The sequence below is a fragment of the Rhinatrema bivittatum genome, chromosome 7 (genome assembly GCF_901001135.1).
Source record: "Rhinatrema bivittatum chromosome 7, aRhiBiv1.1, whole genome shotgun sequence".
NCBI lineage: Eukaryota > Metazoa > Chordata > Amphibia > Gymnophiona > Rhinatrematidae > Rhinatrema > Rhinatrema bivittatum.
The window spans coordinates 139355513-139378568 of record NC_042621.1 but is presented as its reverse complement, the minus strand read 5'-3'; the positions used below and the strand labels follow the sequence as shown (position 1 = coordinate 139378568).

At 52.6% G+C, this 23056-nt stretch overlaps 1 protein-coding gene across 1 annotated transcript in view; it reads right to left on the bottom strand.

The window, feature by feature from the left end:
• The window catches only part of CNOT1 (CCR4-NOT transcription complex subunit 1), a 987642-nt gene that overhangs the window by 444888 nt on the left and 519698 nt on the right, over nt 1-23056 (bottom strand).

Below are 23056 nucleotides of genomic sequence, written 5' to 3'. Positions count from 1 at the left end.
TAAGAACACATGAGAGTTTAGAGAGCATTTATAAAGGGACAAATATGCCAAAGGTTACTGATGTCATAGATAGGAAAATTAGGTTCTTACCTTTGCTAATTTTCGTTCCTGTAGTACCATGGATCAGTCCAGACAGCTGGGTTATGCCTCCCCTCCAGCAGATGGAATCAGAGAGAAAACTGAAAGCACCCCCTAGATATACTAGTGTGCCACCTGCGATCCCTCAGTATATGCGATATCAAAGCAGAAGTAAAAAACTAACCATCGCAAATGCCACCCCCAATAAATTTCCATAACTGAACGGATTGTAGTGCAAACTCGAGGTCAGATCAAATAGTAACCTCCGTGAACACAGACAAACAAACAGAACAGCAAGTTGTACAGTCAACAGAAAACACTGACAACCATACAGTGAAGAAAAAAACACTTCATCCTTGGTGTGGAAAACCAACTGGAAATATAAGAACACGAGCGGACTCCCAGAACACCGTGGACGGGCGTCTGGACTGATACATGGTTCTACAGGAACGAAAATTAGCAAAGGTAAGAACCTAATTTTCCTGTCCCTGTACGTACCAGGATCAGTCCAGACAGCTGGGATGTACCCAAGCCGCCTCAACTGGGGTGGGACCCTGAGAGTCCCGCTCGAATCATGCTGCTACCAAAAGACTGTGAGGACGGACCCCTGACATCCAGGCGATAGTGCCTGGCAAACGTATGCCAAGATTTCCAAGTGGCCGCCCTACATATCTCCTGGGAAGAGACCAATCGATTCTCAGCCCACGAAGTCGCCTGAGCACGCAACGAATGAGCCTTAAGCCCATCCGGAACAGGCTTACCGCAGCCAATGTAGGTGGATGCAATGGCCCCCTTCAACCATCGGGCAATCGTAGCCTTAGATGCCTGAAGACCCTTCTTGGGCCCATTCCACAACACGAAGAGATGATCCGACTTTCGAAATTCATTAGTAACCTCCAAATAGCGCAGGAGAATTCGCCGGACGTCCAGGCGCCGCAAGTCCTTACCTTGGGGAGACCGCAAGTCCTCCGCAGAAAAGGAGGGTAGCTCAACCGTCTGGTTGACATGAAACGCTGAGACCACCTTAGGAAGAAAGGACGGCACGGTCCGTAAGGAAACCCCCGAATCAGAAATACGCAAGAACGGTTCTCTGCAAGAAAGAGCCTGAAGCTCCGATACCCTCCGAGCCGAGGAGATAGCCACAAGAAAAACCGCCTTGAGGGTCAGATCCTTCAACGAAGCCGAATGAATAGGCTCAAACGGAGCCGCACACAAACCACGGAGTACCAAATTCAAGTTCCAGGAAGGACAGGGAAGCCTAAGAGGAGGACGCAAGTTCCTAACTCCTCGCAAGAACCGAGCTACATCTGGGTGACACGCAAGGGAGGACCCTTCCAGCTGACCTCTCAAGCTTCCCAGAGCCGCCACCTGAACGCGAAGCGAATTATACGCCAAACCCTTCGTCAGGCCCCCCTGTAAGAACATGAGGATCTGAGGAACGGTCGAACGCTTAAGCGTAATACCCAAACCAGCGCACCAATCATGGAAAACCTTCCAAACCCTAGCATAAGCAAGCGTAGTAGAAGACCGACGCGCTCGAAGCAGGGTAGACACCTCCGCATCCGAATAACCTCTCTTCCTCAACTGCTTCCGCTCATAAGCCAAGCCGCCAGACAAAAGCGATCCGCCAGTTCGAAAACTACCGGACCCTGACGCAGGAGATTGGGAAGATGACCTAACCGTAGAGGGCCGTCCACCGCCAGGTTGACGAGATCCGCGAACCACGGACAACGCGGCCATTCCGGAGCCACGAGAATCACCGGACCTTGATGGGACTCTATGCGTCGTAACACCTTCCCCACCAGGGGCCACGGTGGAAACACGTACAGAAGAATGTGACGGGGCCACGGAAGTACCAGCGCATCCACCCCCTCCGACGCGTGCTCTCTTCTTCGACTGAAGAAACGCGCCGCCTTCGCATTTACCCGAGTCGCCATGAGATCCAAGTGCGGAGTCCCCCACCGCCGAGTGATGAGACCCATCGCCTCCGGGGAAAGCTCCCATTCTCCGGGATCCAGATGTTGTCGACTGAGGTAGTCCGCCTGAACGTTGTCCACGCCGGCAATGTGGGAGGCCGCTAGCCGCGACATGTGGTGTTCCGCCCAGACCATCAACAACGTGGCCTCTGTCGCCACCGCACGACTTTTCGTGCCTCCTTGTCGATTTATGTACGCCACTGTGGTCGCGTTGTCCGACAGAATTTGTACCGACCGGCCGCTTACCATGGGAAGTAGCGGTTGATGGACTAAGTGGACTGGCACGCTGTCCAGGTGCCCTGAACAGCTCGGGATTGGCAGACCGCCCCCCAGCCGGAAAGACTGGCATCCGTTGTCACCACCGTCCAAGATGGGGGTTCCAGGGTCACTCCTTGGAGCAGGTTGTCCGGATTGAGCCACCAGGCGAGACTGGATCGGGCCTCCTCCAGTAGAGGGAGCTCCAGACCATAATCCTCTGATCTGGGATCTCAACGAGATAGCAGAGATCTCTGTAAGGGCCGCATATGCGCAAAAGCCCATTGCACCATCTCCATAGTAGATACCATATGCCCAATGAGCTGTAAATGATCCCACACTCTGGGAGTCGTGAGAGCCAGCAGGCGCCGTACCAGTGTCATGAGATTGAGCATGCGCTGATGAGGAAGAAAAACCTTGCCCACCAAGGTATCGAATCGCGCGCCCAAAAACTCCAGTTGTTGGGTCGGCTCGAGTCTGCTCTTCGCGAAGTTGACTACCCAACCCAACGACTGAAGTTGATGCACTACCAGGGAAACTGCCCGTTTGCAAGCCGCATGCGACTTCGCCCGGATGAGCCAATCGTCGAAGTAAGGGTGCACGAGTACTCCCTGCCGACGAAGAGAAGCCGCGACCACGACGAGCACCTTGGTGAACACTTGCGGCGCGGTGGCCAGGCCGAAAGGGAGGGCACAAAACTGATAGTGGGACCCTAGCACCATGAAGCGTAGGAACCTTTGATGACGCTCTCGGATACCAATGTGGAGATAAGCCTCCGTCAAGTCCAAAGAAGCCAAATATTCTCCCTTGTGGACGGCCGCAATAACAGACCGTAGAGTCTCCATCCAAAAGCGAGGCACTCGTAAGGCCTTGTTCACGCCTTTGAGATCCAGGATCGGTCAGAAGGTGCCCTCCTTTTTGGGAACCAGAAAATAAATGGAATACCGACCCGTCCGAAGCTGGTCCGGCGGGACCGGAGTCACCGCCCCCAGAGCCTGTAGGTGATCGAGCGTTTGAGCGATAGCCAGCCTCTTTTCTATCGGACCGCACGGCGACACCAGAAAGAGATCCCGGAGGGGACGTGCAAAATCCAACTCGTAGCCGTACCGGACCACATCGAGGACCCATTGATCCGAAGTTATTTTGACCCATTCCTCCCAAAACCGGGACAGCCGACCTCCGATAACGGGAATGGAGGAATGGGCCTGTGCACCTTCATTGCGCGGGCTCAATGGCAGCGAAACTTTGTGAGGAGCCTCCACGTTGAGGCCTCCTGCCCCGAAAGGAAGGAGACCAGGGCTGGGTTCTCGTGGCCTGTTGTCTCTGGGGAAAGGTACCACCTCATCCCGCACGGAAACGCCGTTGACCCCGAAAACGAGCCCTAGCATTCCCAAACGCCCGTGATTGACGCGGCTTATCCTCCGGCAACTTATATACCTTGTTGTCGCCCAGGTCCTTAATAAGCTGATCCAGCTCCTCTCCAAAAAGCAACTTGCCCTTAAAGGGAAAGGAGCCTAATCTTGCCTTAGAGGTGGCATCCGCCGCCCAACGACGGAGCCAGAGCAACCTCCGAGCCGAAACAGCAGATGACATGATGCGAGCCGAAGTACGCAACAAATCATATAAAGCATCCGCGGTATAAGCGACCGCAGCCTCCACACAATTTGCCTGCTCAGCCTCACCCGGAGGAAGCTCCTGCGTGGTCAGCAACTGCTGGACCCATCGCAGGTTGGCCCTCTGCACGAGGCTGCTGCCCAGACACCTAGGACCGCCACCTCAAAAATACGCTTCAGTAAGATCTCCAGCTTACGGTCCTGGAGATCTTTCAAAGCTATCCCACCCGTAACAGGGATAGTCGTATGTTTAACCACCGCCGTGACAGCCGAATCCACCACCGGTGTCTTTAGGAGTTCCAAGGCATCCTTAGGCAAGGGATATAGCTTTTCCATAGCTCGAGTGACCCTCAGAGAAGACTCTGGCAGCTCCCACTCCTTGGAAACGATCTGTAACACCTTGTGATGGAATGGGAAGGTCTGAGGAGGGGCCCGAATCCCCGCCATGGCGATATCCCCCGTAGAAGTATCAGCGTCCTGGGGGGGCGCCGTCAGCTCAAGCTCTTGCAAGGCATGGAGGATAAGAGAGCTAAACTCCTCTTTGCCAAATAAACGCAGCACCTGGGGGTCATCCCCGTCCACGGACAGCTGTTCGTACGCTGCCAGCAAATCCGAAGGCTCCTGGGGACTCAGAACCGGTTCCGCGTCCCCTGCGCCCTCAGCCCCCCCCCCCCCCCCCCCCCGCGGGCGGGAGACACTGGCCCCGGAGGACCCCACGCCCGACGGATTCCCCTGGGGCAAGGTAGGTTTAGGGATCTTGGGGGGAGAAGGGACCTCTGCTTCCCAACCAGATTCAGCCTGTAAAAACGCCTTGTGCATCAGGAGCACAAAATCGGAAGAAAAAGGCACCGATCATTTTAAATTCCTGGCAACGGCCCCTGAAGGAGGAGGGGGGCGGGGGCTTCCCAAATCGGCCGGGGACCGCAGATTTCGCTCGCCCGGGGAGGGGGGAGGGGAGGTTTCTTCCTCCGATGCCTCCGAGTCTGCCTGCCGCGTGGCCAAGATGGCCGCCGCACTCCTCCCCGATGGAGGAGGGGCAGAAGAGCGGCTGCTAGCAGCGCCGCGGCGAAGGAGGCAGGGAAAGATCGCTGCGGGCAGCGCTCAGCCCCCGGGAGGGTCCCTCGTCCCCGGGGAGACATCGGGGACAGAGGCCCTCCCCCTGGAGAGTCGCGCCCCCGCTCCAGCACATGCCACACAGGCCGAAGATCGCGGCATCACGGGCAGAAAATGGAGCCCTGAAGAAAAAAGGCGCCAAAACAGAGGTGAGTGCTAACCCCTCACCAGCCCAGTGCGCCGGGTGACTAAGCCACCCTCTCCGGGGTCCGCAGAGGCTCTGGCAGGCCGGGGTGGAAGGAACAAACCCACAGCCTGTTGCCAACAGGACTGAAGTGTCTCAATTCAAAAGTTCCTTTTTTTATATATTTTTTTTTTTTTAAACCCCCTTCAGGGTTGGGACCCCTGGAATTGGGGGGGGGAGGGTGACTGGCCCACCGGTAAGCTCTCCCCCAGCCTCAAGGACCGTCTAGCCCGGGAACGTTCATAGGGTAGGTCCCTATGTGCCTGCCCCACACTGAGCCCAAACCGCGCTGCGCACAACCAAACACCACAACACAGACAGGACAGAGAGAAGAAAACCAAATGATCTGTCCCCCTAATAAAATGTTTTGTTTTTCTTTTCCCCCAGTACGAACACACTGACCAGGGCAGGACCGCAGGGTTATGCCTCTCAATCTGCTGGAGTCAGAGAATATACTGAGGGATCGCAGGTGGCACACTAGTATATCTAGGGGGTGCTTTCAGTTTTCTCTCGGACTCCATCTGCTGGAGGGGAGGCATAACCCAGCTGTCTGGACTGATCCTGGTACGTACAGGGAAGTCAGTTTTAAACAAAGAACTGCAGTAATCTGTTTATGTTGTCAGTTGTGTCAAAATCTCTTCTAAACTATTTTAAAGTACAACCCATTTTATAAGCTTTTGGGAGAAAATCACTGCTGGACAGCATGTGTGGTTCTTCTAAACTGCATGAGGAGGAAAGGAAAGCCTCAGCACTGGGCATGAGAAGCTGCTCATTTCTATTTATTTATTTGCAGTTTTTATATACAGGCATTTGTTTAGTAACTTCACATCGGTTTACATAGATAATAAACTTGCAACTGTGCTACAAAACAAGACGTAGGCAGCGGAGCTTTACAGATAAAATTAGCTTAAGGGGGATAACAAATTAACTGTAGGTAGGGGGGCAGGGGGAACGAGGGAAATAAGATATAAATTTAACTGTGCACATACATAGGATAAATAAGATAAGATATATACAAAGCGATACATATTAGATTGAGATATTAAGGAGCTTATATGAACAATGCAATATCGTGGAAAATTATATAAATAATTGTCAGGTGTTTGAGAGAACAAGCAGAAAATAAATATTCGAAAACTGGGAGGCGGGGAGAGGATAGTCTGGTATATCTGCAGTGTAGTTCTCCACAGGTCAAGAGTTCCTTTAAAGGAGAACCATAATCTCTTAAATCTCAATCATGCTCATACCTAGTCTCTGCAAACATCTGATATTACAAATTTTACCATGACTCATCTGTTTTCAAATCTGTTTTTATTCCTTGTTGAATTCTACTTACCAGTGCAACAAAAAAAACTTGCACAGAATTACTCTCCCCCAATTGACCCACAGAACCCATATGGCTGCCAAAGCTGACAGCTACTAGGGTTCCTCACACTTCTCTCTCCTGGCTACCCCCCACAATCCCAACAGCCAGTACCTGCCTCTCCTTGTTGCACTGCTGGCAGTCTCCCCCACACCATCTCAGGAACAGCTGAAGGCTACTGGTATTGTGTGGCTCAGTGAGTGAGCGCTGTGCAGTACATGTATGCCTGACTGGTCTCAGTCTCAAGTTTGGCTGGTTGGGAGAGGGACACCAGGTGAGGTGGGGGAGGAAGTAATTGCATGTTGGGGATGGAAAGTGTGCATGTGTGAGGCGGCGGCAGTGTGATAGGGGAGAGAAGAGATACTGCCTTATGGTTAGGGCTTCTGGTTTTTGGGATTGTAATTTGTCAATCTGCTAAATGTGTGATGCTATGAGCTGCCTGCAGCACTGAGATCTTGAAACTGCTACAATTGTGGCAACAATCTCACACTCGGGCCGATGCAGTAAAGTGCGCTCAGGCCGAGCGCACTGTTAGCTCCCGTTTGGCAGCACGTTTTCCACGTGCTATTTTTACTCCTTATACAGTAAGGGGTAATAGCACGTGGAAAACACGCTGCCAACCTCTCCGAAACTAATAGCGCTCGCAACATGCAAATGCATGTTGATGGGCCTATTAGTCATTCCCGCGCGATCCAGAAAGTAAAATGTGCATCCAAGCCGCACATTTTACTTTCAGAAATTAACGCCTGCCTTCGGTCGGCACCGGGAAAATGTACAGAAAAGCAGAAAAAATTGCTTTTCTGTACACCCGACTTAATATCTTCTAGTTTTGTAGATTTTGATAATCCATGAAGCATTAGAGAAGCTGTCAGCTGCAGGCAGGGCCAACTTCTTGCTGCTGCCAATACTTATAGCAACACAACAGTCAGGCCGATACAGAAAAGCCCGTGGGAGAGCCAGCGAGCGCCCAGGCCACTCTCCTGGGCGTGCGATTCAGTAAGAAAAAATATGTAAATGAGGGCCCGCAGTAAAAGGAGGCGCTAGGGACACTAGCGCGTCCCTAGCGCCTCCTTTTTGACAGAAGCGGTGGCTGTCAATGGGTTTGACAGCCGACGCTCAATTTTACAGGCTTCTCTTCTCAAACCCGCTGACAGCCACGGGTTCGGAAAACGGACGCCAGCAAAATTGAGGATCCATCTTCCAACCTGCGGGCCGATTTTTTTTTTTTTTTTTTTTTTAACTTTTGGGGCCTCCGACTTAATATCACTGGTATTAAGTGATACCTGTTACACTGGTATCACTATGTTATTTTTGGTGCATTGTTACAGTACTCCTGAGGAAATTCTGCAGGAAAACCAAAAAATACTGTACTTTGAGCAACATCTCTTCTATATTGTAGTTTAAATTCAGAGAGCAATTATGATTTGATAGACTAAAAAAAGACTGCAAAATTTTGCATAAAGACTGTGTATTAAATATTCAAGATGTATTATGATGGTTCAGTGCTTTCACATATGATATGCTTGTTATGTTGAAAATATTTCTGCAGTATACACATGATATATTAAAAAGTTTCTTTTGACCCATAGTTTGATATGCTTTTTTCTGTCAAAAATGCATAAATATAAAATATAAATATAAAAATGCATAAATATAAAATAAAAAAAAATACTGTCTGCAGAAAACACTGTTTACCTATAAAGGAAAATTAGTTTCTTACCTGATAATTTTCGTTCCTGTAGTACCAAGGATCAGTCCAGGACACCTGGGTTGTGACTCCGCACCAGTAGATTGAGACAGAGCAAAACTTGTGGGCGGAGCCATATATGCCCCTGTGCCAGTCACAGCCCCTCAGTCATACGAAATGTCAAAGTAGAAAATCCATAAGGCAACCATAGCTAACTATACAAACTTGCTAATGAAACGGAAATAAATCCAACACCCCTACAGGAACCAGACTCCGCAACCGAGAGAGCAAATAAACCAGGGGCAGCTTACGAAAAACAACGATGAGCGGACTCTCCATTACTTTAGCGTAGCACTGCGGGCAGGATCCTGGACTGATCCTTGGTACTACAGGAACGAAAATTATCAGGTAAGAAACTAATTTTCCTTTCCCTGTACGTACCAGGATCAGTCCAGGACACCTGGGATGTACCAGAGCCAACTTACCGAGGGTGGGAAGCAGAGAGTCCCGCTCGGAGTACCCTCTCTCCAAACCCCCCGGCCTCAGCAGCCCGAACATCCAACCGGTAATGGTTAATGAAGATATGTAACGACTTCCAAGTAGCTGTCCTGCAAATCTCTAGAGGCGACACCTGAGACGATGCCGCCCAAGACGCAGTGTGGGATCGTGAAGAGTGAGCCCTGAGACCCACGGGCACAGGCTTTCCCTGCACGAAGTATGCTGAGCTAATGGCCTCCTTGAGGCAACGGCCGATCGGCGTCCGGGAAGCCGCGGCCCCTCTCTCGGGACCGGCGAACAGAACAAAGAGATGATCCGTCACTCGAAAAGGATTGGTGACCTCCAGATAGCGAAGGAGGGACCTCCGCACATCCCGCTGCCGTAAATCCTGCAATTTCGGGTCCGAGGAATCTCCTACCGGGAACTCGGGAAGCTCAACTGAGTGAAAACAACGCCGACACCACTTTGGGCAAAACAGAAAGGACTGTGCGCAAAGAGACTCCCGATTCGGAAGTGCGCAAGAATGGCTCCCTACCGGGCAACGCCTGCAAGCCCGAAACCCGCCGTGCCGAAGCAATGGCGACAAGGAATACAGTCTTCAACATGAGATCGTTAAGAGTAGACCGCTTCAAGGGCCCAAACGGCGTCGCACAGAGGGAGGAAAGAACCCAAGTCCGATTCCAAGACTGGCACGGATGACGTAATGGAGGACGGAGATGTTTCGCCCCCCCTCCCCCCGAAGAAAACGGGAGACATCCGGAAACAGGGCGAGGGAGGATCCACGAACCGTACCTCGCCAGCAAGCAAGGACCGCAACCTGGACTCAGAGGGAACTGCACGCTAGTCCTGTGGCAAGACCAGCCTGAAGAAACGCCAGGAACTCGGGGACGGAAGCGGAAGTAGGGCAGACTCGGACATAAGCCAAGGACGTAGACTGCTGTCTGGACCTCCACAGCGTGGACACCACCGCATCCGAGTAACCGGTTTTCTGCAACAGATTTCCCTCAAAAGCCATGCCGCGAGACAAAGTGATCCGCGAGACAAAATGATCCGCATCCTCCAACAGACAGTGCCTTGGCGGAGGAGCCCCGCCAACCCCTGAAGGCGAAGGGGAGCATCCACTGATAACTGAATGAGGTCCGCGAACCACTGTCCACCATGAACACGTTGGACGGGTGCAACTCTATGCGCCGAAGGATCTTGCCTAACATCGGCCATGGGAGAACACCACGTAGAACAAGCCATCCGTCGGCCAGGGAAGCACCAACGCGTCGACTCCCTCGGCCCCTTTCTCCCGACGCCGACTGTAAATCTCGGAGCCTTCGCGCTGTGCCATGTGGCCATCAGATCCATGTGAGGCACACCCCACGTTTCGTGGATGAGGAGAAACGCCTCATCCGCCAGCTCCCACCCTCCGGGGTCCAGATGATGACGGCTGAGAAAATCTGCCTGGACTTTGTTGACCCCAGGAATGCGAGACGCTGCAATATCGCTGAGATGTTGTTCCGCCCAGGATATCAAAAGTTGTGCCTCTTCCGCCGGCAGTAGACTCCGTGTCCCGCCTTGGCGATTGATGTAGGCCACGGAAAATCGCTTAGTGCAACAACACTCGGTCCGCCTTATCCAACAACACACGGTCCGCCTTTCCCCGTATCAACGGCAGAAAGGACAGTAGCGCCAGGCGAGCCGCTCTGGACTCTAGCTTGGTGATGGACCATTGTGATTGAGCGTACGACCACCAGCCCTGTACGGACTTGCCCAGGCAGACTGCTCCCCAACCGGAGAGGCTGGCATCCGTGGTTACCACCGTCCAGTTGGGAACCAGGAGGGACCCTCCACAAGCCAGGTGGTCCGGATCCCACCACCAGTGAAGACTGGACCTGGCCTGGGCCGTGAGTGGAAGCGATAGGTGGAACTCTCCCGACACCAGCTGCCATCGGGAAAGGAAGGCTGATTGTAATGGCCGTAGAAGCACAAAAGCTCAGGGAACCACCTCGATCGTTGATGCCATAGAGCCCAGAACCGTCAGGGAATCGCAAACCAGCGGTAGTCGAAGAGATAGGAACCGGCTCACTTGACAGTGCCGCCTGCGCACCCATTCTCCGGACAGAACCACTTCGCCCTGTGTTGTGTCGACCAGGGCTCCCAGGTACTCCAAGGACTGAGTGAAGACTAGCTGACTCTTGTTGAAGTTGACGACCCAGCCCCAGGACTGCAAAAGATGGAGGGCTCTGGCGACCGCCAGACGACATCGATCCTCGGACTTGGCCCGGATCAGACAATCGTCCAGGGAGGGGTGCCCCAGGAAAATCTCCCGTCGAAGCTGTGCCGCCACTACCCCCGTCACCTTCGGGAACGTGCGAGGAGCTGTTGCGAGGCCGAAAAGGGAGAGCTCGGAATTGATGTCTGTCTGTCCAGAATGCCGGATGCCCACGTGGAGGTACGCTTCCGTGAGATCCCGAGAGGCCAGAACTCGCCTGAAACACAGAGGCAATCACAGACCGAATTGTTTCCATTTGGAAGAGTGGGATGTGACGACATCTGTTTACCCCTTCAGATCTAAAACTGGCCGTGACGTGCCGTCCTTTGGCACGATGAAGAAAATGGAGTAACGGCCCGTGCCTCGCTGATCGGAAAGTACGGGGGAGATGGCTCCCGAGCTTTCCAGGCGCCGCCGGGTTTCTTGCCCTGCCGTCCCTTTCTTTGAACACTTGCAGGGTGACACCAGAAATTTGTCTGCCGGACCGTAGCCCTGTCTTATGACGCTGAGGACTCACTGATCCGACGTTATTATGGCCCGGTCCTCGAAGAACCACGTCAACCGCGCCCCTACGCTTGGAACAATGGCCTGAGGTTAATGCGAGGGATGAACCAACTGTATTTCATTGGGAAGCCTTGGGCCCGAGTCCGACAGGGCACCCCCTTGTCTACCGAATCCCGCCGCTGCCACTGCGACCGGGAAGACTACGACCGGTAGGAAAGCCCGATAGACCTCTGGGGCGCGATCTTCTGTTTCCCCGAAACGCGCCCTGCTAGGGAAAGAGGACCGAGATCTGGACCTGTCCTCAGGCAGTGTAAAAAACCCTGGTTTCCCCAAGGGAAATTGTTAAATTATCCAACTCCTTGAACGGTAGCGCTCCGAGGTGAGCCTTGGAGGATCCATCCGCCGCCCAATTGTGAGTCAAAGAAGGCGGAGTGTCGAGATGGCCGACACCATGGACGTAGCAGATATACGAAGGAGATCGTGGAGGACATCTGCTTCATAGGCTATCGCCACCTCCAGCCGGCCCGCCTGCGTGGCTTCCTCCACTGACAGAGCTGCATTCACCTGGAGGACCTGGGCCCAGCGCAGACTAGCCCTCATGGCGAAGATGCTACAGATGGAAGCCCAGACTCCCAAGGCTGACACCTCAAAATCTTTGGAAGCTGTACCTCCAGCTTCCTATCCTGAATGTCTCAGAGCCGTGGCCCCCGTGACCGGGATCGTCGACCGCTTCGTCAATGCCGACACCGCCGCGTCCACCGTGGGGAGCCGTAGGAGCTCCAGGACGTCCTCCTGGCAGCGATTAGAGCTTATCCATGGCCTTGCAGACCTTCAGCCCTAACTCCGGTGTATCCCATTCGCGAAACAGGTTATCCAATGACGAAAAAACAATGGAATGGGTAGGCCACTGCTGGGCCAGTGAGACCTAAGAGCACTGGGTCTATGTTGGCTCCTGGCCGGGACATTATTGGTGGGGGCTCCACCCCCAAATCCTGAAGGATGGCCGGGATAAGAGGGGACAGCTCCTCTCCCCGGAACAGCCGAACCACTTTCGGGTCATCCCCGTTGACTGCTTGTGTTCCTTCATCCGCTCCGGGCTGGGCGGAACCAGCCCCTGCTGTCCCTTTGGCCCCCCCCCCCCGGGGCTCCTCGGACGAATCCACCTCCTCCTGTGAGGAGGACTCTGTGCCCGTCCCTTGAGGGACTCCTCTCGGCGGCCGCGTCCTCCTGAGCGGCGCTGGGGAAAAGCCTGGGACCTCCTTGGTCTTCCTCTTCTTAGCTTTGCCTGCCCCTTCCGCAGGAACAATTTTCTCAGCCCTGTGCCAGCGTCTCTTAAGCTTAAGCTTTGCGCCGCAACAGGGCAAAGTCTGAGGAAAATGAGGACCCAGAGTCCGAAGAATCTTCACTCGCACTGGCCTGCACAGGGGACTCAGCCGCCCCCCGGTGCGTCCCTTCTCGATGGCCTTCTCTGTGGAGAAAACGCGGGAGACATGTTGCTAGGCCCGGCAGCCTCCCGTGCAATTTCGCGGGCTGTCCCTAAAATGGCCACCACTCCCGCGCTACTCGGGAAGGGCGCAGCAGGCCTCTCAGAAACTGCAACGCGCGGCGGCGATCGAGCTGAGCGGGAATGGCTCCCCCGACTCGTCCCGGACGGTCCCTCTCCACCCGAGACGCAGGGAGAACAGAGTCCGTTCCTAGAAACCGCGCACGCGCCGGGCCGCATGACAGGCAGACCGACCCCCGTGGCCTCTCGCACAAACGCGGCAAAAACACAGACAACAAAACTGAAGAAAAAAATTAGATTCGGCCCCCCCGTCCAGCCGCTCCCCCCGAGAAACCTCCGAGACGGAGCGCAAAGAAAACGGAGAGCCGACAAACAAAATAAACACTTTTTTTTTTTTTTTGTACTTGCCGCTGTCCTCTGTCCTGAGGTCCTACTCCAGTGGGGGTGAGTGAACCGGGCTCCCCGGTGTCACCCCCAACGCTGCCACTAGTTCAGCCAGGCCCTCAGTCCTGGCAGCGGCCTCAACCAGGGGGGATAGTCCCCTCAGGACCTTCAAACCCCCCTGGGAGGCAGGACGGACCGGATTCCTTCAAACTTTCCAAACTAAAATAAATTTCTTGAAACTCAAACTAATCAGCACTGAGAAAAAAAGCAACAACCACCCTGACTGACTAAAAAAGACCCAGGGCGGGAAGAGGCTGTGACCGCACCTGCACCATCTACTGGAGACAGAGTAAGACTGAGGGGCTGTGACTGGCACAGGGGTATATATGGCTCCACCCACAAGTTTTGCTCTGTCTCCATCTACTGGTGCGGAGTCACAACCCAGGTGTCCTGGACTGATCCTGGTACGTACAGGGAACAGATGTTCTCAGACAGAATAAATCTGACAGAAAGGAAAATTGGTTCTTACCTGCTAATTTTTGTACCTGTACCACAGATCATTCCAGACTCCTGGGTTTATGCATCCGTGCCTGATTGAGACAGAGAAAGTTTAACTGACACTGCTTGTAAAGCACTGGTGCCACCTGCAGTTCCTCAGAATTGATATGTACCCAAGCACAAAAACTCACTTGCACAAACTTGAACACACTTATTAAAGCTCTGAAGAAAAATCTACATAGCAAGAAGAGCACAGCTGAGCGGAAGAATTGCCACCTCCATCAAGCGGGTGGGCTCTGAAGTGATCCGTGGTACTACAGGAACGAAAATTAGCAGGTAAGAACCAATTTTCCTTTCCCTATAAAGACCCGGATCATTCCAGACTCCTGGGATGTACCAAAGCCCCCTAGCCGGGGTGGGACATGGATAGTCCCGCTCGCGAAACACTCTCGCCAAAAGAATGAGTTTCCGGATCCCGTACGTCTAGGCGATAATGTCTCGAAAAAGTATGCAGCGACTTCCATGTAGCCGCCCGACAAATCTCTTGTGGCGAAACAAACTGAGTCTCCACCCACGAGGCCGCTTGTGATCGAGTAGAATGAGCCCGTAAAACAGTCTGGCAGCTGGTGGCCCTTAAGAATATAGGCTGACCCAATAGCCTCCTTGAGCTACCTCAAATGGTAGCTTTGGAAGCCTCTTCACGCCGCTCCACAAAACAAATAGGTGATCAGATCTCCAAAAGGCATTGGTCACCTTCAGATATCTCAGTAAGGTTCTCCAAACATTCAAACGCCTGAGTTCCCTCGCATGAGGAGGAGAAGCAGCATCCAAATTGGGAAAAGCATGAAGTTCAAGCATCTGATTAACATGAAAAGCTGAGACCAACTTGGGAAGGAAAACTGGAACCGTCCGTAATGACACCCCCAAATCCCTACAAGATAAAGCCTGCAACTCAGATACTCTCCGCATTGAACAAATGGCTACCAGAAAAACAGCCTTCAAGATCAAATCCTTAAGAGTCGCCCTACGAAAAGGTTCAAACGGTGGTTCATACAAAGCTTGAAGGACCAGATTAAGATTCCAAGATTGGCAGACCTTCCTTACCCGAGGACGTAAATTCTTGACCCCTTGAAGAAACTGTACAACATCAGGATGAGAGAACAAAGATCTTCCGACAATCATCCCTCGCAAAGAGGTCAGAGCTGCTACCTTTACTCTTGAGTGTTAAATACCAAGCCTTCTTACAGGAAAGATAAAATCTAGGACACAGAAGCCCGCAAAGCAGCAACACCTTTGGCCACGCACCAAGCCTACAAAAGCTTCCAGACTTGGACGTAAGACAACAAGATAGACGTGCGCCTCGCATGCAGAAGGGTAGTAAAAACCAGCTCTGGCTACCCCTTGCGCCTTAACGTCGCCTCTCAAAAAACAAGCCGCTAGACAGAAGCGATCTGCCTGATCAAAAAATATGGGACCTTGATGGAGCAGATGAGAGGTGATTGAACCATATCGGACAGTCCACTGCCAAGTTGACGAGATCCACAAACCACGGGTGATGTTGCCACTCCGGAACCACCAATACGACATCCCCCGGGTGTCTATTCTGCGCAAAACCTTGCCCACTAGAGGCCACTGAGGAAACAAGTAAAGTAGAACTCCATGAGGCCAAGGAATCACTAAAGAGTTGACTCCCTCGGCTCCGTAGTCTTGTCTGTGGCTGAAAAATCTGGGGCTTTTGCATTTTGGCGAGATGCCATCAGATTTACATGTGGACAACCCCACTTCTCGTGAATGAGCTGCATCGCAGACTGACAGTCCCCTTTTGCCTAGATCTAGAAGACTGCGAATTAGAAAATCCGCCTGGACATTCTCGTTGTCTGCAATATGAGAGGGCGCTATTTGGGTCAAGTGTGCCTCTGTCCAGTTCATTAACCCTTGAGCTACCATCTGGTTCCTGGTACCGCCTTGTTGATTGATATAAGCCATGGTAGTCACATTGTCTGACAGAATTCTGACTGAACGATCTTGGACAAAGCGGTAGAAAAGTCAGCAATGCTAATTGCACGGCCCTGGTCTCCAAGCGGTTGATAGACCAGGAGTGCTCTTCCAGCGACCACACACCGTGAGCCGACTGAAGCTGGCAAACTGCCCCCCAACCAGACAGACTGGCAACGGTAGTAACAATGATCCAATCCAGTACCGCTAGAGCGACCCCCTGAAGAAAGTGAGACGTTTGGAGCCACCAAGAGAGGCTCTCTCTCAAAAACATCCAGCGATACTGGCTGATGAAAAAGCTCCGACAGCAGATTCCATTGTGCCAGAGCTTTCTATAATGGTCTGATATGTGCAAAAGCCCAGGGAAACCAACTCGAGGGAGAAAGCCATGGATCTCAAAACCTGCAAAAAATTCCAAGCTCTGGGCACCCGCAACTCCAATAGATGGTGGATCTGTGACTGCAATTTGTTCTCTCTCTCTCGTCTGTCAAGAACACCTTGCCCACGCTTGTGTCGAACCAGGCTCCCATATACGAGACACTGGGTCGGATTGAGATGGCTCTTGACAAAATTCACCACCCACCCTAGTGACTGAAAGAGTTATTTATTTATTATTTATTTCGGATTTTTATATACCGGCATTCTCAATACAAGTATCGAATCAGGTCGGTTTACATAGAACAAAACTGTCGCAATAAAGGCGTTACATTAAACAGTTGAATGACTATCATGACCGCTGAGTGACAACTGGCCTCCGACTTTGCCCTGATAAGCCAATCATCGAGATAAAGATGTACCAGAACTCCCTCGTGCCACAAGGCCACCGCCACTACCACCATGATCTTGGTGAAGGTCCGCAGTGCCGAAAGGAAGGGCCTGAAACTGGAAATGCTGTCCGATAACCATGAACCTCAGATAACGCTGGTGATCCCGACAAATGGGGATATGATGATACACCTCAGTTAGATCCAAGGAAGCTAGGAATTCCAGATTGCGAATTGCCACTATCAGACCTTAGGGTTTCCATGCGAAATGTCAAGACTTTCAGCTCTGTATTTATTTTTTTAGGTCCAGAATAGGCCGAAAAGTAATAAATGGAGTACCACCCGGTGCCCTGTTCTTCCGGGAGAACATGCACCATGGCTCCTAGATCCCACAACCTGTCCAAGGTCTATTGAACTGTGCATTGCTTTGTCAATGAACCGCAAGGGGAGACCAAAAAGAGGTTGTGGATGGAACAAGCAAATTCTAAAGCATACCATTTCTTATGATCGAGAGGACCCACTGATCTTGAGTGAGACTCCTTGTAGAAAAGCGCTAGATGCCTCCCTAAGAAGGGGAATGACGGAATGGGCTGGCTTCGCCTCATTGGGAGGATTTTGCCCCCGGAGCCCCACCTCCGGAGGAGGCTCTAAAGGGCCTTTGAGCTCCCCAAAAAGTCTGCACCCAGGACTGACCATGGCCTGCAAACTGCCTCTGCGGGGCTGTTGCCCCCACTCGTTTATTGAGGCCTTCTGCCTTCACAGAAAAGGCCCGAGACTGAAAGGACTTAGACCTATCCTCTGGCAACTTGTGGACGTTGCTGTCCTCTGTTTTACCAACTGCTCAAGCTCCTCTCCAAAAAAAAAAAAAAAAAAAAGACAGCCCTTAAATAGCAGGAAACAATTGAGATTTGGACGAAACGTCCGCCGACCAGTGCCAAACAACAATCTCCTGGATGACTCTACAGAAGTCATAAGCCGTGAAGAGGCCCTCACTAAGTCATACAATGCATCAGCTATGTACGCCACTGAAGCCTCCAAATGCTCCGCAAGACCAGCCTAGTCCCCTTGCAGCTGTTGCACCCAACGCAAGTATGCCTGCTGCATGAAGCTGGAGCAAATAGCTGCCTGAAGGCTCAAAGCAGGAACCTCAAAGATCCGCTTGAGGTGAATCTCCAGCTTACGGTCTTGGACATCCTTTAAAGCCGTGGCCCCCGTCACCGGAATAGTCATTGTCTTGGTGACAGCCAATATTGCGTCTACCTTTGGCATAGCAAAGAGCTCTAACATCTGCTCGGGTAAGGGATAGAACTTTGACATAGCTTTGACATACTTTGACATAGCTCGGTCCACCCGCAATCCTGCATCCAGAGAACTCCACCATCCTCTGCACAGACCTATGGTAAGGAAAGGTCGAGAGAGGACTATGAGTCTCACTGAGAACCAGGTCCGCCCCATCTAGGTCTGAATCCGACTGAGGGAGCTTCAATCTGAGCTCCTCGATGACCAGCAGAATTAAGGGGGCCAATTCCTCCCGACGAAACAAACGAGGAACCTTGGGATCGTCCATGGCCACTGGCATATCAGCCACATCATCCCCCGGATCTGTATCGGAGACATCCGGGTCCGCACCATGTGGGTCGTCCGCCCCATGATTAGGGGCCAGAACCCCCTCCAAAGGGAGCCTTATATCCCCAAGAGTCTGAGGGGTCCCCCCGGAACCTCCCCCCGTCCGACGCGGTGGCCCCAGTAAATGCTGCACCCCAGGAACCAAAGTACCTCATGACCGAACAGAGCCAGACCCAGTCGCCTGAATGGCTGGGGAGGGAGGGGGGCCATTCCCCCCCAGCTAAATGTTTGACCCTTCCTGCTGTGCCAAAAAAGCAGAGGAGCAGAAAAATAAATTCCGGGGAGAAACCACAAGGAGTAGACCCCATAGGCCCAGCACTCCTCCCCGCCGAGCTAAATCCACCAACAGCGCATCATCCAAAACCTCAAAACATGCCGCCCCGATAGCAAAAATGCTGCCCCTAGAGCCCGAGCGAGAGACTTACTGCCCCCACTGCAGCTGCTTCCTGCTGAAAATTTTTTTTTTTAAACTTTACAAAAATAACAGGGCCTCTGCTCTCCTAAGGAGAAGGGGAGCTGTCCAGCTTCAGCTCAACCTGAAAGCTAGGAGAGTGTGCCCTAAAAACAAAAAGCAGCTGCCCCGAGCTGAAAAGCCACCTAGGCGGCCTCGTGAAGGGAAGAATCTGGACCACCAGAATTGCACCTCACAGATGGGAGCTGGAAAGAGCGTACAAAAAGGTCACCGACCTCCAGCTCATCCACCTCAACCAAACAGGGAAGGGTTCCCCCCAGGGAACCAGACCCCTAGGAGAAATGCTCCTGAGAAAAACGAAACAGAAAAAGAAAAAAAGATCAAAAATCACCAGAAACTGTAGGTGAATACACCAGCCACCATCTGCTGGAGACAGAGAAATTGCAGGTGGGACCAGTGCTTATTAAACAGTGTCAGTTAAACTTTCTCTGTCTCCATCTGCTGGCACAGATGCATAAACCCAGGAGTCTGAAATGATTCGGGTACGTACAGGGAAAGTGAGTGATGTCATGCAACTGTCAAGAGAGAAAGTCTCTGAGCATGGATGAGTGATCTCATCCAGCTACTGCCATGCGAGTCTCTTCAATCTTTGTACCCAGGGATAGGATTTTGCCACCCCTAGATACTTCTGGACTGTTCTCTGCTGAATGAGATTTAGCAGAGCTGGAAGACAGCTTGCCTGCTGCCCTAAATGTTTGCTGATTTAGGCACAGGCATAACTGATGCCTACTGACAAATCCAGGGTTGTTTGTACCAAGCTAAGTTCAACAATAAAGGGAGGTGGGGCTGTATGGCTGATTTGTCCTGCTGTCTATAGAAAACACTTGTAGCTAGAAGTGTTAAAGGACATAATGGAGAGATTACTTACCTGATAATCTCATTTTCCTTAGTGTAGGCAGATGGACTCATTACAAATGGGTATAGTGTGCTCGTGCTAGCAGTTGGAGACTGATCTGACGTCAGCACATGGTACATATACCCCTGCAGGAAGTGCAGGCGCTCAGTAATCTTCCTTGCAAAAGCTTTATGGATATGTGTGTGACTGACCGATCAATTAACTGAACATGATTAACCTGACCGATTGACAGTAGCTGGAGACCGCCAGTGTTCTCAACCGGAAGGCGTCGACACCCGGCAGGGTGGATGCCCAATGTAAGGAAACATAGCTTACCTTGAAACGGTGAATCCGTATATATATCGGCAGCCGGGCGGGATGCTGAGTCCATCTGCCTACACTAAGGAAAACGAGATTATCAGGTAAGTAATCTCTCCATTTTCTAGCGTGTAGCAGATGGACTCATTACAAATGGGATGTACAAAAGCTACTCCCGGACTGGGGGGGGAGGTTGCCTGAGGTCCGTTTAGGATTGCCCTCGCAAATGCTGTGTCCTCCCTGGCCTGGAGGTCCAGACGGTAAAATCTGGAGAAGGTATGGAGGGAGGACCACGTTGCCGCTCTGCATATCTCTGCAGGCGACAGTATCCTAGTTTCTGCCCAGGAGGCCGCTTGCGCTCTGGTAGAGTGAGCCTTGACCCGTAGAGGTGGTGGTTTTCACGCTTCTACGTAGGCCGCCTTGATAGCTTCTTTGATCCAGCGAGCAATAGTCACCCGTGAGGCCGCTTCTCCTTGCCTCTTCTCGCTGTGAAGGACGAACAGGTGGTCCGTCTTTCGTACTGTTCCGACATTTCCAGGTAATTGGACAGCAGCCTGCCGATGTCGAGATGGCGCAGTATTCGACCTTCTTCCGACTTCTTCAAACCTTCCGTGGTTGGCAAGGATATGGTTTGGTTGAGGTGGAAGTGCGAGACTACTTTGGGTAAGAAGGAAGGAACCGTGCGAAGATGGATAGCCCCTGGGGTGATCCTGAGAAACGGATCGCGGCAGGACAGTGCTTGTAGCTCTGAGATGCGGCGTGCTGAACACACGGCCAGCAAGAACACCATCTTCAAGGTTAACAAACGGAGGGATAGGCCTCGGAGGGGTCTGAAGGCAGGTCCCGCTAGGAAGTCCAAAACTAGGTTGAGGTTCCACAGGGGCACTGTCCACTTCAGTGGCGGGCGAATGTGTTTGACTCCTTTCAGGAAACGTGAAACATCTGGGTGTGTGGCAATGCTGTTGCAGTCACTCCTGGGGCCGTAGCAGGATAGCGCTGCCACCTGAACCTTGATTGAATTGAGGGACAGACCCTTCTGGAGCCCATCTTGCAGGAAATCCAAAATGATGGGGATTTTAGCAGCATGTGGATTGGTGCTGTGAGTTTCGCACCAGGCTTCAAATACTCTCCAGATCCTTATATAAGTTAGTGATGTGGAGAACTTGCGTGCACGGAGGAGTGTATCTATTATCGGCCCCGAGTATTCCCTTTTCTTCAGTCTAGCCCTCTCAATGGCCAGACCGTAAGAGAATTGAGCTGGATCCTCGTGGAGGATGGGACCTTGCCGCGGCAGGTTCCTGTAAGGAGGCAGGAGTAGAGGATCCCCTGCCAACAGTCTTCTCATGTCTGCGTACCAGGGTCTTCTTGGCCAGTCCGGGGCCACCAGAAGAACTAGGCCTCTGTGCTGCTGAATCTTGTGTATAATGGCACCCAGCAGGGGCCATGGGGGAAAGGCATATAGCAGGATCTCCTGAGGCCATGGGATAGAGGATCTCGCCTGCGACTGAAATATCTGGGTACTTGAGCTAGTAGGTCCATGCCCGGCATCTCCCACTGATCCGTGATCATCTGGAAGGCCGTGGACGACAGCTGCCATTCCCCCGGGTTTAGGCTTTCTCTGCTGAGGAAGTCTGCCGTGGCGTTGTCCGTCCCAGCGATGTGGACGGCGGAGATCTCCTGGAGATTTGCTTCCGCCCATGCCATCAGGGGGGCTATTTCTAAGGATACCTGTCGGCTTCTGGTTCCGCCCTGTCGGTTGATGTATGCCACTGTGGTGGCATTGTCCGACATCACTCTGACTGCTCTGTTGCGAAGTCTGTGGGCAAATCGCAGGCATGCTAACCTGACTGCCCGTGCCTCTAGTCGGTTGATGTTTCACCCCGACTCTTCTCTGTTCCACTACCCTTGGGCGGTTAGTTCTTCGCAGTGTGCTCCCCAACCGCTCAGGCTGGCATCTGTAGTGAGCAGGGTCCAGGTTGGAGGGGACATTTTTGACCCCCGGCTCATGTGGCCGGGCTGCAGCCACCACCGTAACTGATGCCGTACTCTGGCCGGTAGAGGTAGATGCACGGTGTAGTTCTGTAATCGTGGGCTCCAGCGAGATAGAAGGGCGCCTTGTAACGGTCTCATATGAGCCCGCTCCCATGGTACCACTTCCAGAGTGGAGGCCATTAGGCCGAGGACCTGTAGGTAATCCCAAGCTGTGGGCCGGGTGGCGCTCAGCAAAGTCTGCAAACGATTCCGGAGATTTAATTTCCTCTTGGAGGTCAGGCTGACTGTCTCCCTGGGTGTCGAATCGGACTCAGAGGTATTCCAGCGACTGCGAAGGCTGTAGGGAACTCTTGTTTATGTTGACTACCCATCCTAGGCTCTCCAGAAGAGATATAACTCTGTTGGTTGCCTGGTGTCTCTCCTCCGGTGACTTTGCCCTGATCAGCCAATCGTCTAGGTAGGGATGGACGAGAATTTCTTCCTTCCTGACGCCGCCACCACTATTACCTTGGTAAAGGTCCGTGGCGCAGTGGCTAACCCGAAGTGTAGAGCCCGGAACTGAAAGTGTTGTCCCAAGACTTTGAAGCGTAAGTAGCGCTGATGATCCCGATGGATTGGGATATGCAAGTAAGCTTCTGACAGATCCAGGATGTGAGATACTCCCCTGGCTGTATGGCACTTCGGACTGACCGCAGAGTTTCCATGCAAAATCCAGGGACCCTTAAGTGCCGGTTGACCGACTTGAGGTCCAGGACGGGTCTGAAGGTGTCCCCCTTTTTGGGCACGATGAAATAAATGGAGTAATGCCCAGAATTTATCTCCTATGCAGGCACTGGGATTATGGCTTTTAGGGACAGGAGCCTTCCCAAGGTAGCTTCCAGTGCCACCCTCTTGAGGGGCGGACAAGGAGATTCCACAAACTTGTCCGGAGGGAGGTGAATGAAGTCCAGGTAATACCCTTCCCGGACAATGGCGAGGACCCACTGGTCCGAAGTAATCTCGACCCACCTGCGGTAGAATAGGGTTAGCCTGCCCCCTATGGCTTCGTCCCCCAGATGGGTCGGTTGATTCTCATTGTGGGGTAAAACCGGGACCCGAACCCGAGCCAGTTCCCCGCTTGCTGTGCCTGGTCCGAAA